A 16,749-nucleotide genomic window follows, 5' to 3' on the forward strand; every position below is an offset into this window, starting at 1 on the left:
CAGCTGCTGCACAGTGGACGAAACCTTGCGTTTCCAGCTGTGTTCCAGCTTCGGCAGCTGCCTGAGATAGCTGATCGGTGGTGATGTGGGTTATCGAGCTCCCGCCGATCTGATATTGATAACCTATACTGAGGATAGACCATCAAAATCTAAGTAATAGTCCATTACTGGTTGATTCGTAATAGAAAACTCCTTTAAGGGTACTTTCACACTAGCGTTTTTCTTTTCCGTCCTAGGGGCTCTAGACCGGAAAATAACTGATCAGTTTTATCCCCATGCATAGAACGGATAGACGGATCCGTTCTTGCAATGCATTTGTGGGACGGATCCGCATCCGAACCTGGATCAAATTTGGACACATATACTAAACAGCTGGATAGATTATGGAAAGGCAGTAAACATTTCCTAGAATCTCTTAGAACATTGATGTAGATCTGCTCACTCTGCATTTCTTGTAATCTTCTTCATTGTGTTCCAAATTGAGTGAAATACTTCCTTTTCCTCACAAATATTCATGTCACAGCACAATTACAGATGGCCTTAAGGATGTGCTCTAAGGTCAAGTTGTTATGAAACAGTGGAATAAATGGTAACCTTCACAAAGGATATAGCGTATTTTTCGCCCTATAAGAAGCACCTAGGTTTTCGAGGAGGAAAATAAGAAAAAAAAAATTTGAACCAAAAGGTGTGCTTTTGGTGGGTTTTTAACTAATAGTGGTCTGTTGATGACACTATTATGGGGGATCTGTGAATGACGCACTGTTATGGGGGTCTGTGGCTGACACTGTTATGGGGGCATCTGTGGATGGCATGACACTGCTATGGGGGGATCTGTGTATGGCACTGTTATGGGGGGGATCTGTGGATGGCACTGTTATGGGGGCATCTGTGGATGGCATGACACTGCTATGGGGGGGGGATCTGTGGATGACACATAAATAGCATCCACAGATCCCCCCCATAACAGTGTCCCTGTGTAGTGTGAATGACCCCCAATACAGGGGGTTGGGGCCGGCATCTAGTTTTGTAATGGCAGCGGGGCCCGGTGCAGTCACTGTATTCTATTGCACCGGGCCCCGCTGACTGTAGTAATCCTATCTAAGTGTAGGCATTGTTTAACAATATAATTAATCTTCATTCCAGCAGCCTGTACTACTGCCGGCCCCCAGCCCCTCCTCCTTCCCCGCCGATACACCCTCCGGCCGCACTGTGCAGCATGCGGTCGTCGGTATATCAGTGTAAACTGCAGCATTCGCCCCATAACACGCACTGCCACCCCCCCCCCACACACACTTTTGGGGGGGGGGGGGGGTGCATCTTATAGGGCGAAAAATACAGTACATATTACTGAAATAAAGTTTTTCCTATATGAATATTATATGCATTATATGAGTATAATAGTAGACACTGACCCCATTACTGTTACAAATGGGTCACCATAATGGGCCCAGTACCTTCCTTATAGACATTTCTATAGGGAAACCGCTCAACAAGAATCTGTGCCAATTCCAGTCAGTTCATCTAGTACTTGCCATTAGTGAACCTTATTATGACATGTCTCAGAGACACAAAACTTAGATGCAAAGTGGTAGGAAACCTAGACTTGCAAAGTAAAACAGAACATAGGGTGAGTTTATCATTTGCTTTGGGCCCATTTTCTGTTGTAAAAAAGTCACACATTTTGGTGTGCACCATTTTTTTTTTTTTACAAAATTTGCAACATTTTGTGATTTTATGCTGCTCTAACCCATTTTGGTTGGCTATGTTAATTAGGGGTAAGCTAGATTTATCCGGTTAAACTTTTTAAAAGTTGCAAAAAAAGGTGAAGTCTTACTATTGCAAGGGGGCGGCACGAAAAAATGGAGTCTTCTCTCTAGACTAAAAACATATGCACCAAATTTACCATTGTGCGATGTTTGATGACACTGGAAGTAATCACAGCAAAACAGACAAGCAAAACGGACTTCAAAAATTCTCCGCATGATAAATTTCCCCCAAAGTGTAGAGATAATATTCGTTCTACACACTCATTTTCGGTTGTCCAATTTAGAAGATTGGTGGATTAGGGGTGATCTAATTACAATGTACAGATATAGGGATGGACAGTGCAGACATCTGTCCAATGATCTTTTTAGACCTAGGCCTGTAACCATGACTTGAGAACATCCTCTACATCTAAAAGAGAGAAGGATTCACCATCATCATAGAAGGGGATTCATTAGTGTAAGAGCAGTGAGACTATGGACCTCTCTGTCAGAGGAGGTTGTGGTGGTTGATTCATTGAAAATATAGTTTGGAGTTGAGAAGGACTTTTCAACCTAAAATGGTTTAGCTAGCAACCACCTCATAGGGCTTTATTCCTTCCTCTTGATCAACACTGTAAGATTATAGGTTGGATTTGGTGGCCCCGTTTCTTTTTCCAACCTAATCAAATACTGTATATTACAGACAGTATTTGATTAGGTTGGAAAAGAAACAGGTTCATCAATTTCAACTTATAATCTTACAGTGTTGATCGAGAGTGATGAAATGAAATGAGTTTCAAACTGCTTCAGAATGCAATTTAAGCAGTGTCTGTAAGAGGCTTCATGAATTGAGGTTTCATTGCCTGAACATCTGCATACAATCTGTGATTAGCATGTGAAATGCCTACAGTAAGTAAGGCACAAAAGCAACAGAGCATTAGAAATGTTCTCTGAGGTGATGATTCATAGGGCACTAACTGGCATCTTTACACACACGTATTGTTTGGTGGGTGGCAGGAGAGCATGTTTTGTCAATGGTAGCACCAATGGTAAAGCCTGGTGGAGGGGGAACAATGTTCTGGAGCTATTTAATTATTTTACAGGACTTTTTAAACTGGCTATACAAATTTGATTATGATCAGCCATAATGTATTCAATTAATTGTCCGTAGAATAGTTCTTACGAATGATCCCACCAGCTACATACCAGACTAGTAGATTAAGCACAAAAATAATGAAATAAAATTAACTTGAACAAAGTGGCTAATGGTTGGCCGATCATGCAATGCCCATATAGTTTCAGCCAACATCACCTGAAATTTTTCACCATGACAGATGAAATTTTCAATAGACAGAAATTTGCCTTCGTATCGTCATTCTGTAACATTTTAAAATGATGGGTAAATATAGTATATGTGGTGGCTCACCTGTCTTAATATCTGGATTTAAGGTGCTATGTTATGTAAGCTTCACCCAAAAGCTTAAATTATATATATTTGTATTTAGTTAGTTAACATCCACTCTAATCATTCAATACAAATTTTAAAATGATGGTCAATTTTGGACAACTTTTAAATTATGTGCATAGCCAGCTTTCATTTCAATGAAGAACACCTTAAAGGGGTTATCCCATTAATATGCTTCTCTATCCACTTCCTCTATTCCCTATCCTACCCGATTAGCAGGAGTCCAACCTATGGGGGCCCCACTGATCATGAAAATGGGGTCCTATGTTCCCCCATTTGAATGGATCCTGTTAAGTATGCATTCGCAGTGCTAATCTGTTCAATTCTATGGGATACATATGGTATTATGGCCATGACCTTTGAGGATCGGTCAATGCCTGATCCTGACAATGAGCTGATCCTCTCTATATCTGCAAGGAACCTCGTCTGTCCTGCTCATGGGCAGAATTTGAATGTCTCTGGCCACGCTCCTCCCATAGATCTTTTGTAACATTTGCATTGTGTTCTGATTCTACTATAGGTATCAGAAGGTACACTCTAAGATCTGAGTAACTCTGAGCACTTTACATTGAAGGGTGCCAAGTTCATTCATGACTTGTAGTGTAACTACTCTGGAATATACTTATTTCATCTCAATGGAACAGGTCATCGTCCTTTATTAACTTTCCTAAGAACTTGAGCTATCTTGAGATGAGTGGAGCAAGATGACTAGCTTTGGACAAAAATTTAGTAACTCTTTGTTATTCTGTCGGGTGTTTTAAGTAACGCAAACATTTTCTTGTTTTTCAAAGCTCATTCCACTCATCTTGGAATACCTTGAACCAAGAAGAAATGTAAGGAAGACACATCATACTTCTAGGTCTACAATGGGGAGATTGCTTAAGTTTTATGGCTGGATTACATTCAACAGGAAACCTGACCATGCGGCCATACCCTTAGAGTGGAGACTTCCATACTGTGACTACTCCTCTAGTACAGGGTTCAATTCTTCTAACCTACATCTCAGCTGAGTGTGCCTATATTCTGGTGAGACAGTAATAAGCTCTTGTTGCAGCGATTAATATTCTTAAAGAGCAAAGTATAGGGCATGTTGAAATATAATATGCCTGATATTTTTCCATGAATTCTTCCGAACAAACATCAGCAGAACATTTATTACACATTAGATGATTGGCTGATCCTGATGAAATTGTCAGGCCTTGGTTTACCTTAGTCTATTGTATATGGCTCCTGAGGCCTACACAAATATCTCATATGTGAGCGCCACCAAAAACTCCCTCTTAGGGTATGACCACATGGTCAGACTTCCTGATGCAGTTTTGGAAGCTATAGTCAGGACTGGATCATAAAAGGAAAGAAAATATAAAGGACAAATATTACTTTTCTTCAGTTTTTTTTTTTAATCTGCAATAACTCCAGTTTTCGGCTTCCAACCCTACATCAGGAAACCTGACCACGTGGTCCTACCCTCATTAACCTAGACACACCCTTGTAAAGTTTCATATGGTAGTTTTTACAGCAGACTGTCTCCACATGTCCATTTAACATTGTATGCCATATCGTTGTGTCAGCACAGTTTTAATATCCACATGCAATTGCCCATGAAATTGGGCCATCCTCACAGCACAAAATTATTACATAGCAGAACCCACAGAGAGTTGTTACTGCTATGGAGGTGCTTAGGGTAGTGTACCAGATATGGCCCCCTATAATGGACTGCATTTCCTCTGCACTGCTCCTAGAAGTGGGGTCTTTTTTCACAAGAGACGTGAGGTGTTGTGATACATTGTAGAGAATTGAGGACTAGCTCAGTCCTGTTGCTGCCATCTTATAGAACATATAACAAAGGTGAATAGAGTAGAGCATGTTGTACTAAAAACTAGTACAATGAAGATGATTCAATGGGGAAGTGAACAGTAAAGGATATAATAATAGTGATCAGTGAATAGGACATAGGATTAGAGAATAGTGAAGAATATATAATTATAGTGAGTAGTGAAGACGTGGTAAACAGTTAAAGAGATAAAATGAGTAGTGAATAGGATATATTACTAGTGAGTAGTGGGGCTATAATATAAGTAATGAGTGAAGAGGATATATTGTTAGTGAATAATGAAGAGAAAATAATATTAGTAAAGTAAATAACAGTGAAGAGGATATAATATTAGCGAGCAGTGAATTTATAATAATAGTAGTGAAAAGGATATAGTGAATAGTGAAGAGGATAAAATATGAGTGAGTAGTGATGAAGATTAAATAATAATAGTAAAGAGGATGTAATGAGTGGACATTAAAAAATATAATAGTGAACTGTGAACAAATATAATAATAGTGGAGGATGTAATATTAGTGAGTAGTGAAAAGGATATAATATCAGTGAAAAATGAAGAAAATATAATATAATAGTAGTGAGTGGTGAAGGGGATATATTATAGTAGTGAGTAGTGAGGAGATATATAGTAATGATCAGTGAAGAAGATATAATAGTAGTGAGTATTGAAACTGATATAATATTAGCAAGTAGTGACAAATATATTAATGAAGAGTATACAGGGTATAATATTAATTAGTGAAGGGAATATACGAAAATGGTGTAATGATAGTGAATAGCGAAGAGGATATATTAGTGAACACTGAAAAAAAAATTACAATAGTAAATAATGAAGAGGATGTTTAATAGTGATGAAAATATAATTGTGAAGAGATACTATTAGTTAACTGTGAAGAAGGTATACAACTAGTAGTGAAGAGAAAATAACATTAGTGATAGTATATAATATTGAACAGTGAAAAAAAAATAAAAAATATATATATATATATAATAGTAGTGAGTGGTGAAGAGAATACAGTATATTAGTTAAAGTAGGGATAAAATATTAGTGAGAAGTAAAGAGGATATTTAATATTAGTGAAAGTAAAGATATAATAGTAAGTAATAAAGAGGACATAGATTATTAGAGTATAGTGAAGAAGATATAGTATTAATGAGTAGTGAAGAGGATATAACATTAGTGACAGGTAATTAGATATATTATTGAACAGTGAAGAGGATATATCATTTTATCCAGTAGTGAAGAGGATATAAAATTAGTGAGTAGTGATGCAGATTAAATAATACAGTATTAAGGTTATGTTATATTAGTGAGTAGCGAAGATGAGATGATATAATATTAGTGGATAGTGACCGTGATATAATTTTAATGAGAAGATGATATAATATTAGTGAATAGTGACCGTGATATAATTTTAGTGAGAAGATTATGTAATATTAGTGAATAGTGAAGGGGATATAGTATCAATGAGTAGTGAAAAAAATATAATAGTGAAGGGTGAAGATACTATAATATTAGTGAAAGTGAACAGGATATAACATGAGTGAATAGTGATGAAGATTAAAATAATAGTAGAGAAGAGGGTATATTGGTGAATAGTGAAGATGATATAAAATTAGTGATAGTGAATAGTAGGCACAGTATTATTACGCAGTGAACATGATTAATAATATTAGTGTGAAATGAAGAAGATATATTATTAATGAACAGTGAAAGGGATATAATAGTGAATGGTGACGAGTGATAATATAATATGAGTGAGTAGTGATGGAGATTAAATAATAGTTGAGGATATGATATTAAATAATAGATTAAATAATAATTGAGGCTATGACATAATATGAGTAATAGTGAATAGTAGGTACAGTATTATTGAGCAGTGAACAGGATTAATAATATTAGCGGGAAGTGAAGAGGATATAATATTAGTGAACAGTGAGGAGTAGTGTAACATATGTGCATAAATAGATAACAGTTATGAACAGACAGAATATCAGGGTCTTTTCATAGTAAATATTGAGAGGGAATAGTGAAGATGAGTTTCTTCTAATGAACTGTGAATGTACTGATAGTATCTCGGAGCAGAGTGACAAGGCCTGACTTCTCCGTCATAATCATATAATGAATCAGTTGTGCTATAATCATGTCTGGGGATGGTGATGGAGGTTACTTCCGCCAGGGGCTTATCCTGCCTCTCTGAGGTTATTGCAGCAGAGAAATGATGTTTGGGCCTTGCCATTAATTTAGTGAGATGTTCTCCAAAACGAAGCCAGTGGCCCTTCTCTCTGCACAATGATCACAACTGTCACATCGGAGATAATGATCCATGTTTATAGGAGAATTTCCACTGCAAACAAAACGTTCCAACCCTCTGGCAAAACGGTGGTTAACGTAGAGCGGCTCTGCCAGAATCCATGCTACAAAAGCTGTAGGAGAAGAGGATCTGATGTGTTAATGAAGAATGAAGATGCAGCGTGGGAGGGAAGCAGCCAGAACCTCTAAGCCTATGGCAGCTGCAGCGCTTCTTCTCCTGGAGAGTAAAGGTTATTGCAGCTGTGAGCAGGATTTGTAGTCACATGTGGGCAGAGCGCAAGATGAATGCAGCGCAGATGATGACCTAATTGGCAATGTGCAGGTTAATGCAGCGCAGCTATGGCCTGCTTCTGTGCAAGCAATGGGTTAATGGCTGGATGGAAGGAGACAGGCTTAGGGGGTCCAGGGATGGCCTGTGTCTGGGATTAGATTCATTCAATGCAGAATACACGTCTAGCCTTACGGTATGGAACAGGTTATTGCAAAGGCTAAAGGACTAACGTGGTCACATCCATCAATATGACCGCAAGCCACGGACTGCGTGCGGTGAGAGTGAACGTGTAAAGTGATGAATAGCACCACTACGGAGACCATCATCCTCCGCATCACCCAGAATACAGGCTGCAGGGCCGAATGCAGCAGAATCAGGCACCAGAGCAATGAATACAAACAGGAGAAACTTGTCCCCATCGCCCCCTTGTCTGTTCTCTCCACTGGAACCATTTCTATGGTTACCACTCACCCATCTCCAGGTCTGGCTCACATCCTTTGAAATGCTCCTCTCGCCTCCTCCTCCACCTCCTCCCTCCTGCATCTCTGAGGGGATTTAATCACGACCAAAACTCCCCCCTTTTTGGCTCCAGAGAAAATAAAAAGAAAATTCAGTAAAAAAAAAAATAATAATTATAAAAAAAAAAAATACTCAGGCTTTAAGAATGAATGTGGATGAACAAAATATTGCGTCTTGTCCTTAATTCTTCGGAGTCAGAAGAAATAATGCTGCAGATGAGGAGGCACAAATCTCTTCTTAGCAGCTGCAGGGCCCATGGCGGGGAGATGCAGATACCCTGGCCACCGCTGAGCTCTGCACCCGTCTAGAGGTGGATGGACTCAGGGTAAGAAGATGTCCCATGCGTTGCATCCTGGAGCTGCCAGTGACCAGGCTAACAAGGCGAAGAAATGTCTCACTTGTGGTGGATGGGTCTGTTCTCCTGCTGCCCTGCAAGCTGCAGGCGATACTCCCCCTCCCCACTCTGGACTCACAGTCACTGTGTGTATATGTGCTGCTTCCAGCCCACCCCCCCTGGCAGCTCTGTTTTCCGAGTGAAATAATTTCTCCTTTGTGATGTAATTATGGTTTCTAGTCACACAGCAGTGCAGGGAACCTCTCACAGTTCGCCTTCCCCTCCATCCTTCTCTCTGCCACTGTCCTCTTGTTTTTCTCTCAGAGCCATTTGTCTGTGCAGCTGCACTAGGATTCCATCTTGTTGGAGAAGCACATCATTCCCAACCCCGTACTCCCCCCACCACCACCACCACCAAGATTTGCTTAGTACAAAATGAATAGAAGATGCTTGCCGCTACCTGCCTCCCCACCACAGTAGATGTAATCTTCCAATCTCCTCCTCAAAAAGTCCCTTCCAGTCCTGACAGGGAGGTCTGATGGCTGTCTTTTTTATCCGCAGGATACCCCCGATATCTTTCAGAAAAGGCCCCGGGGACTATAAAACGACACCAGGTTTGTTTTTTTTGCCCCTTTCTGTGCACGTCGGAAAACAAATTAAATCCAATTATCTAATTAGCCTTCTCCGGTAGGCATAATTCTGATTGGCTGTCATGTTATGATTCATGAAGATGAGGTGCAGAAATGGGCTGTGAGAGAAAAAGGGATCGAATACCTCTCTGTGGTACAGACCTTGTTCCTCCTACCGGGGAGGCGGGGGCTGATGCGAGAGATGACATGTTTAGTGGGAGATCTATACATGGAAAGAGAGGGAGAAGACAGGGGAAAACGGTGGGCATGGAATATGCTGGTGATGATGCAAAGCCGTAGAATGGTTAACTCAAAAAGGTGCAAACGTGAAATAGCAGCCATGGAAAGTGGGGTGTTCGAGAAAAAAAGATCAAAATTCTTCTCAAAATAAACCATATAGACATAAGCATCAAGGACAGAAGGTATACTCCAAATTAGGTCCAAAATACGGAAGTGAGCTGTAGCCTTGATTCTTCTTGAAGTCTTCAGGGGGTTTACCCATCCAGGTATTACTGGTGTTTCTTACACCCCATGAGGAAATCTGGGACTCATCTCCATGTTGTGACATTCCCATACTGGCCCATTAAAAGTGCCATCCGGACCTGAGCCCTTCGGTATCTCTCTCTGCTCTGCAATGGGTTTGTCTTCTCAGACTTTTGTTGTGGCATCATCAGCAACCGCTGTGCATAAAAGCTGCTTTCGACTTTCTTATCGATAGGCTCACTCTTTGATGAGAGGTGCATAAAAATCTCATTACATTTGCATGTACATCCAAATCTTTACATCTATTGAATTCCAAAACATTTATGTGTATCCCCAGCAGTAATAGGCTCCTTCACCGATGGAGCATCAGGGTTCTCCTTCCTTATCATGGTGCTGGTGCGTCTGCCCAACAGCTGGATTTCTTTGGATTTAGCCCTGTGGCTGCTTCTCTTCCCTCAGTTCACCCCAGGACCTCATAAACATTTTGAAAATTATCTCTGAATTATTCTTTCTTCTTCATGGGCATCCAATTCAATTTTCCCTTTAGCTGTAGGCTTCATTTCTTCTTACTGTTCCTGGCCCTTCTCCATTCTTGCCCTATCCCAGTAGCTAGAATTAGCCACAGTTAGACTTCTTCTTCAGAATGTCACCTTTAGGTTAAGGAAGCCTCATGATTTCCCTTATCCCAGATCAAGCATTGGATCTCATCTCTGGGGGGACATTATCAGGGTTACTAAATTTGCCTGGAATAGTGAAGCATTTCAGGTTCTCATCAAGCTCCCTCCCCCTGTAAGCATCTTATTATTGGTCATCTGCAGGGGAGGACTGGCCATAAACCCTACAGGGAAATTTCCCGGAGGGCCGATGCCCAGGGGGCTATCGGGCCCTCATCATGGCCGCCAGTCTGATCTGCTGCTATCAGCCTCAATTAATGCTAGGAGCATCTGGTACTTATGCACCTGTCTGGCGGCACGTCCCCTTCTGCGTTCAATAGTATTGCCATCCTCAGGACTGTGATATAGTTAAATACTGTATCTGTAACTGCATTTTGTGCTGCATTGTGGTATTTGGTTCTGCTGGGGCGTTATTATGTGCTGTACTAAGGTATTTATGGCCCTGTCACTTTAGACTCTCCTATAACATGGGGCCAATTTTAGATTTTTTTTTTTTTTTTTTTTTTTTACAGAGCCATTTTAAGTTCCCAGTCCACCCCTGGTTATCTGGTTAAGAAACCCATTTTCATATACCCTATGTAGGAAATTCTGAGTTAAAAGGGTTCCCAGTCCTCAGGACAGGTTATCATTTTCTGATTGGTTCACGCCAGAGGCATAACTAGAAGTGACTGGGCCCCACAGCAAATTTTTGAATGGTGCCCCCACCCCAGCAACTTCTTCACAACCTCCTCTTCCCTATGGCTAGTCAAGATGGCTCTCTCATACGAGGCCCGGCAGCCACTCAGTCCACTTTCCTACAGTATCTCTGTATATAATGTCATTTTATAATAGTGCTGAGGGGGCCCTGACAATAAATCTTTTACTCCTCCTCCTGGGTGGGCCCCTTCTGATTTTGGGCCCCAAAGCAGCTGCTTTCCCTATACCTACACCCCCGGCTGCACCCCTGCCGATCAGCTGTTTGAAGGGTTTGTAGCATTTCACAGGTTACCAAACACAGCGTCATACATTGTATAGCGGCTGTGCTTGGTGTTGCAGATCAGTCCCATTCATTTAAATGGGACTGATCTGCAGAAAGGCCTTGTGACTGATGCAGTGTCTGACTGAAATTCTTCGGGCCCACCAGAGGAAATGATTCTGAGGACCCACCCTCTGTTTATATGCATGTTAAGTAATTTTTGTTGTTTTAAAATTGAGAACTATGAAGTTTAATAGGATGACGGGCAGTTATTGGATCCAAGTTCAGTACCAAATTACCTTCTGCGAGACCCTAGGTCAGTGATGGCTAACCTTGGCACTCCAGCTGTGGTAAAACTACAACTCCCAAGATGCCCCGCTTGCTTGGCTGCTCTCAGAACGCTATAGAAATAAATGGAGCATGCTGGGAGTTGTAGTTTCACCACAGCTGGAGTGCCAAGGTTAGCCATCACTGCCCTAGGTGTACTGTATTATAAGGGGCCCATTATTGTCTTAGATCTGGGGTCCACAGGAGGATCCTCTAGTACTCTGGTGTGCCAGTTCAACCCTGGACCAATGCATGTTACGTCACTTGTCAAGGAAGACGCCACAGGGTCAGAGTCATACCTCCACCAATCTGATATTGATGACCTATTCTGAGGATAGGCATCAGATAGCATAGCTCATCGGTATCTGATCAGTGGGAGTCCAACTCCCGGCACCATCGCCAATCAGCTGATTGAAGAGACCTCGGCTCTCCATGGAGCACTGCGACCTTTTCAAAACTTAACAAGCATGGCTCCATCCATTGGATAGCAGCGATGCTTTGTATTGATGAACGTGACGTCACTGGCCTAGGTTATGCTGCGTGGAGGCTGGCGTTCTTCAAGCAGCTGATCAGCAGTGGGTGCCTGGAATCGGACCCCCAATGTTCAGATACTGATGACCTATCCTGAGGATAAAACACTCAGAAAACCCCTTTGATATAAGGAGAGAGGGGTATTTCCCTGTTCAGGAGGATCCTCATCACTTTGTCAGAGTGGAGAGCAATTTTACAGGTCCTTTCCTGTTTTTTTTTACCAACAAACCCATTGATTTGAAAGGACTCTGTGTGATACTTTATTTCCTCAGTGGTGGCGCGTGAAAAAAATCTCAGCAGTTACTCGCAGATTCCCCCACAAATTACAGCTAATCAGTGGGTATCCCAGCAAAGGAACACGTTGTGATCAGCTTATTGTCAAGGGACAATTTGGAGAACCTTTTAATGTGATTCCTTTACTCATGCCTTTATATGTCACTGCTGATTTTACAATCTCGGCATGACTAATACATTGCATCTGTAAATTCTAAAACGTCTTAAAGAAATGTCTAGGTGTCTAGGTGCTTAGAATCCTGTGAATGGATAGAACATCGGTACTGTGGTACTTTGTCAAAAAATTATGATAGAAGTTATGAAGATAGAGGTCCTCTGGCAATAGACTAAAATGAAGTTAAATCTAGTATTAAAGATCTGAGGAGCACCAGGCCCGCATGGTCTTACTGGTCAGTTTCATAAGGAGTTTTCCCCATTCTTAAAGGAGTTTTCCATGATTTTTGGCCCAGGGCAGGGGGCTTTCCAAAATAAATGAACAACACTTTACTCTGCTTTTATTTGTGCTGTGCTCGCTCTGATCTCTGCTGGATCATGACATCCATCTTTTATGTGACCACTGCAACCAATCACTGGCTTCAGCAGTCATGTGCCTTTCATGTAAATGTGACCACTGAGGCTACTGACTGACAGCAGTGATCATCAAAAATGATAGACGTGACGTTATTACTGCCAAACTAGCAGGGACAGGTTCGTCTGGGACTGGAGCCCAGGGCTGGAGAGACTAAAGTTATAATAGGAGAATAAGGGGGTTTTCCTTTATTTTAGATAGTCCCCTGCTCTGGGCCAAGAGTTTAAAAATCTTGGAAAACCCCTTTCATTCCCAACTGGGACTATTTATTTTAAGTGTGACGGGTTCCTCATGGTCAGGAAAATGCTGAAACCACATATCTTCTTAATCTCAAAGCCTGGACAAGAATTACTGCACTGTCCTATTTCACAGCTCAATGCTGACTTCCAACTACATGCTAAAATTTTATCTGGTCGGTTGCATACATTTATCCCCAGGCAGGTTTATGCTGATCAGTCTGGGTTTGTCTTGCCCATTACCCAGACGAACTGGATAATGAATGTTGAACCATAAATCTTGTGGCAGCAGTAGAACAGAGGAATACCAAACTGCTTGCTTTTGATTCCCAGTATATGATGTTGCTCTTAGAAAGATTTAGGGGGACAAGTTACATTTTTTTTAAACTGAGGTGGTATTAATTATGTGCAATCTAAAAACTCACAGGTTTTCAGTGGGGAAAGCTAATCATTATACTGTACCCTAATCACTTATGGCTCCTTGATGACTCTTCCAGAAAAGTTGTGCCTCTCCACCTAATTACCATATTTTTTCACCCTATAAGACGCACCTGTCCATAAGACACACCTAGGAAAATAGACTAATTAGACCCCCAATGTTAATCAGACCTCAGCTTAGAGCCCCAATTAGACCCCCGATGTTAACACTCAGCTCAGACCCCCAATGTTAATCAGATCTCAGATCAGACCACCAATATTTATTAGACCCCCAAACAGACCTCAGATCAGACACCCAATGTTACTTATAGAACTCAGCTCAGGCCCCCAATCAGACTTCAGATAAAACCCAATGTTAATTAGACTTCAGCTCAGACCGCAAATCAGACCCCAGATCGGACTCCCAATATTAATTAGACCACGGCTCAGACCCACAATTAGACCTCAGATCATGCCATCAATGTTAATCAGACCCTCAAACAGACCTCAGATCAGAACTCCAATATTAATCAGACCTCAGATCAGACAAAAAAAATATATCAACTCACCTTTCCTGCGCCAGACTGCGCCGCCGCTCCTAAGATCTAGCTCTCTTCCTGTGGTGAGTACAGAGCCAGCACAAGGAGCGCTGCATTCAGTGCTCCCCGGTCCTGCTGTATTAATGAGCGCTTCTATAATGGAAGGGTTTATTAGTATTCACGCTATAAGACGCACTGACATTCCCCCCCCCCACACACTTTTGGGGGGGGGGGTGGAGTGCGTCTTATAGGGTGAAAATACTGTATGTACACATTTGGCATCAGTGGACTCCAATTTCTTATTTTTTTTATCTGGGATTTTCAAGGAAACATAGTTAAACGCATCAGTTTTAACCCATTATGTTATAGTATGAAGTTTGTCTCTACTCCAAATCTGCCACAGAGAAAAAATTCCTGGATCAATGACCCATCTCCAGAAATCTAGTAGAGATATATGATATTATAAGAGACATCTATGAAATCAGATACATTTGTTTTTGTGGTTTTAAAAAGTCGCAAGTAATGGCAGCTGTGCCGTTTTCTGCGACATTTGGTCTATTTTTGCGACATTCTGTGTTCCTCACCACTTTTCTATGTGGTCTATGTTTAAGAGCTAAAAGTAAGATTAGACCTGAATTATGGCACGTTTGGCAAAAGTTGCAGAAAAGTCACAGTCTATGCCAGGCAAACCCCGGTCTACTTTTACACTTATAGGTGTAAACCACATGGCACTCACGCCAAATATATTATTAAGGTGCACCATTTAAAAAATTTGGTTCAGACACACAAGGCAAAGACAGACTTAAAACTGATACAAAAAGAAACACAAATGATACATTTTATCCCATGATAAAATGTAAAAAAAAATTGAAAATCAGACATAATGTAATCTACGACAATCTCTTTCTAACAAAGCTAGAGCCAGCCTTTTGACCTGATTGTTCAAACCATCTTTCAATTGCACCGATCCCCAAAAAGCAATAACCTAATGGAGTACGCCAGTATTGTTGTTTTTCATTTTTGCTCCGGGCACGGTTGTATGTCTTGCATTAAACCTGCTAAATTTCAACCCGTGACCTTCGACAAAATGGAGGCCATAATGAAGGCTCTTAAGGAGGCTAAGCAGCAGCAGCAAGAAAAGAAACTGCAACTACGGGAGGCTAACACGCAGCAGCAAGAAACAAACCAGCTGCTGTTACAACATGTAACTAATATAGACGGCAGGAACATCCCAAAGCGTCCATGATGTCCGGAAAAGCGGTCCGTGCGGTGATACCCAAGATGACACCCTTAGATGATGTCGAAACCTACCTGCCGATGTACGAGAAGGTGGCCACAAGGGTGAAACTACCCCGAGACCAGTGGGCTGAGGTCATTGCTCTGTTTCTGGCATCCGATTCTCAGTGGGTGTATCTTGACTTGCCAAATGATGAAGTGGCCAACTACCAGAAAGTAAAGGGTTAGATTCTACCAAAACTGGGGGTGAATGTGTTGGTTCGGGCCCAGCGGGTACATCAGTGGGTGTTTAACCCAGCTGAGCCCATGAGACCCCAGTATTATGACTTATTTCACCTCTTGCGAAAGTGGATACAGCCTGATATGCTGAGTCCCACGGCTATATTGGATCGACTATTAGCTGATATGTTCTGGAGGGCTTTGCCACCCCCTCTCCAGCACTGGATCGGCCAGGTGTCTCCTGGCAATGCCCTGGAGATGGAGGACCTGGTGGAACGTTATGAGGCTACTAAGAATCTACAGGGTTGTTCTTTTGGGAGGGGGGCATTGAGCCCGGAGATTTAAGCCGATGAAATTTACCCGGGATGTACCCACTATGGGCCTGGCTCCGTTAGTCTGCTGGCAGTGTAAGGAGCCTGGTCATGTAAGGGCTGACAGTCCTCATCGGGTTGAGCCCATGAACACTAACTGTGGTTATCGTCAGTTGCTTTATGCCAGAAAACTATGTGCAACAGGTACCCCTGAATCTCTAGACCACATGTGCCAGGTGGAAGTGGGAGACACTCAAGTGGAGGTGCTGCTGGACTCAGGGAGCCTGGTGACCCTAGTAAGGGCTACCCTAGTGTGGTCCACTGAGTATACTGGCCAGAAAGTTGGGGTGATGTGCATCCATGGAGACCTCTACGTCTCCGGCGAAAAATTTCGGTACAGCACAACACCGGGACCCAACCCTATCCCGAGCCTAGGAGAATGTGGTAATAATTGATGGTGAACCACAAAAACCTGGGGCCAAGTCGATGTTCCCCATTTTGTGGTTAATAAGAATATGCTGTATCGGGTAAACCAGCTGCGGGGTGAACATATTGAACAGTTGGTGGTGCCCCAGGCTTATCGCAAAACTCGTGTTAGCCCACCTACATGTTTTCGGGGGTCATCTGGGAATGCAGAAAACACAGGACAACGGTTTTAATGGCCTAGTGTGTTTAAAATGGTCGACGAGTTTTGCAAGTATTGCCCGACCTGCCAAACAACTAGCCCCCAGCACCTTTTCCGCAGTCCCTTAGTACCTCTCCCGATCATTGAGGTACTGTCACGACCATGTTTATGGCCGTGACTCCTTGGGAGCCGCATACAGTTGCCCGCGGTTTGGGTTGTTGTGTCA

General features: G+C 42.0%; 1 protein-coding gene across 3 annotated transcripts in view; it reads right to left on the reverse strand.

Moving 5' to 3' along the window:
* The window catches only part of LRRC4B (leucine rich repeat containing 4B), a 257,964-nt gene that overhangs the window by 45,658 nt on the left and 195,557 nt on the right, over positions 1-16,749 (reverse strand). Inside the window, exon 1 of one of the 3 annotated variants that reach the window (XM_044282417.1) lies at positions 8,098-9,209. The exons of the other annotated variants lie outside the window; for them this stretch is intronic. The gene's annotated coding sequence lies outside the window, so the exon portion shown is untranslated. Of the gene's footprint in view, positions 1-8,097; positions 9,210-16,749 lie in introns of those variants that run through there. 3 annotated transcript variants of the gene reach the window in all.

The sequence above is a fragment of the Bufo gargarizans genome, chromosome 2 (genome assembly GCF_014858855.1).
Source record: "Bufo gargarizans isolate SCDJY-AF-19 chromosome 2, ASM1485885v1, whole genome shotgun sequence".
Classification (NCBI taxonomy): Eukaryota; Metazoa; Chordata; class Amphibia; order Anura; family Bufonidae; genus Bufo; species Bufo gargarizans.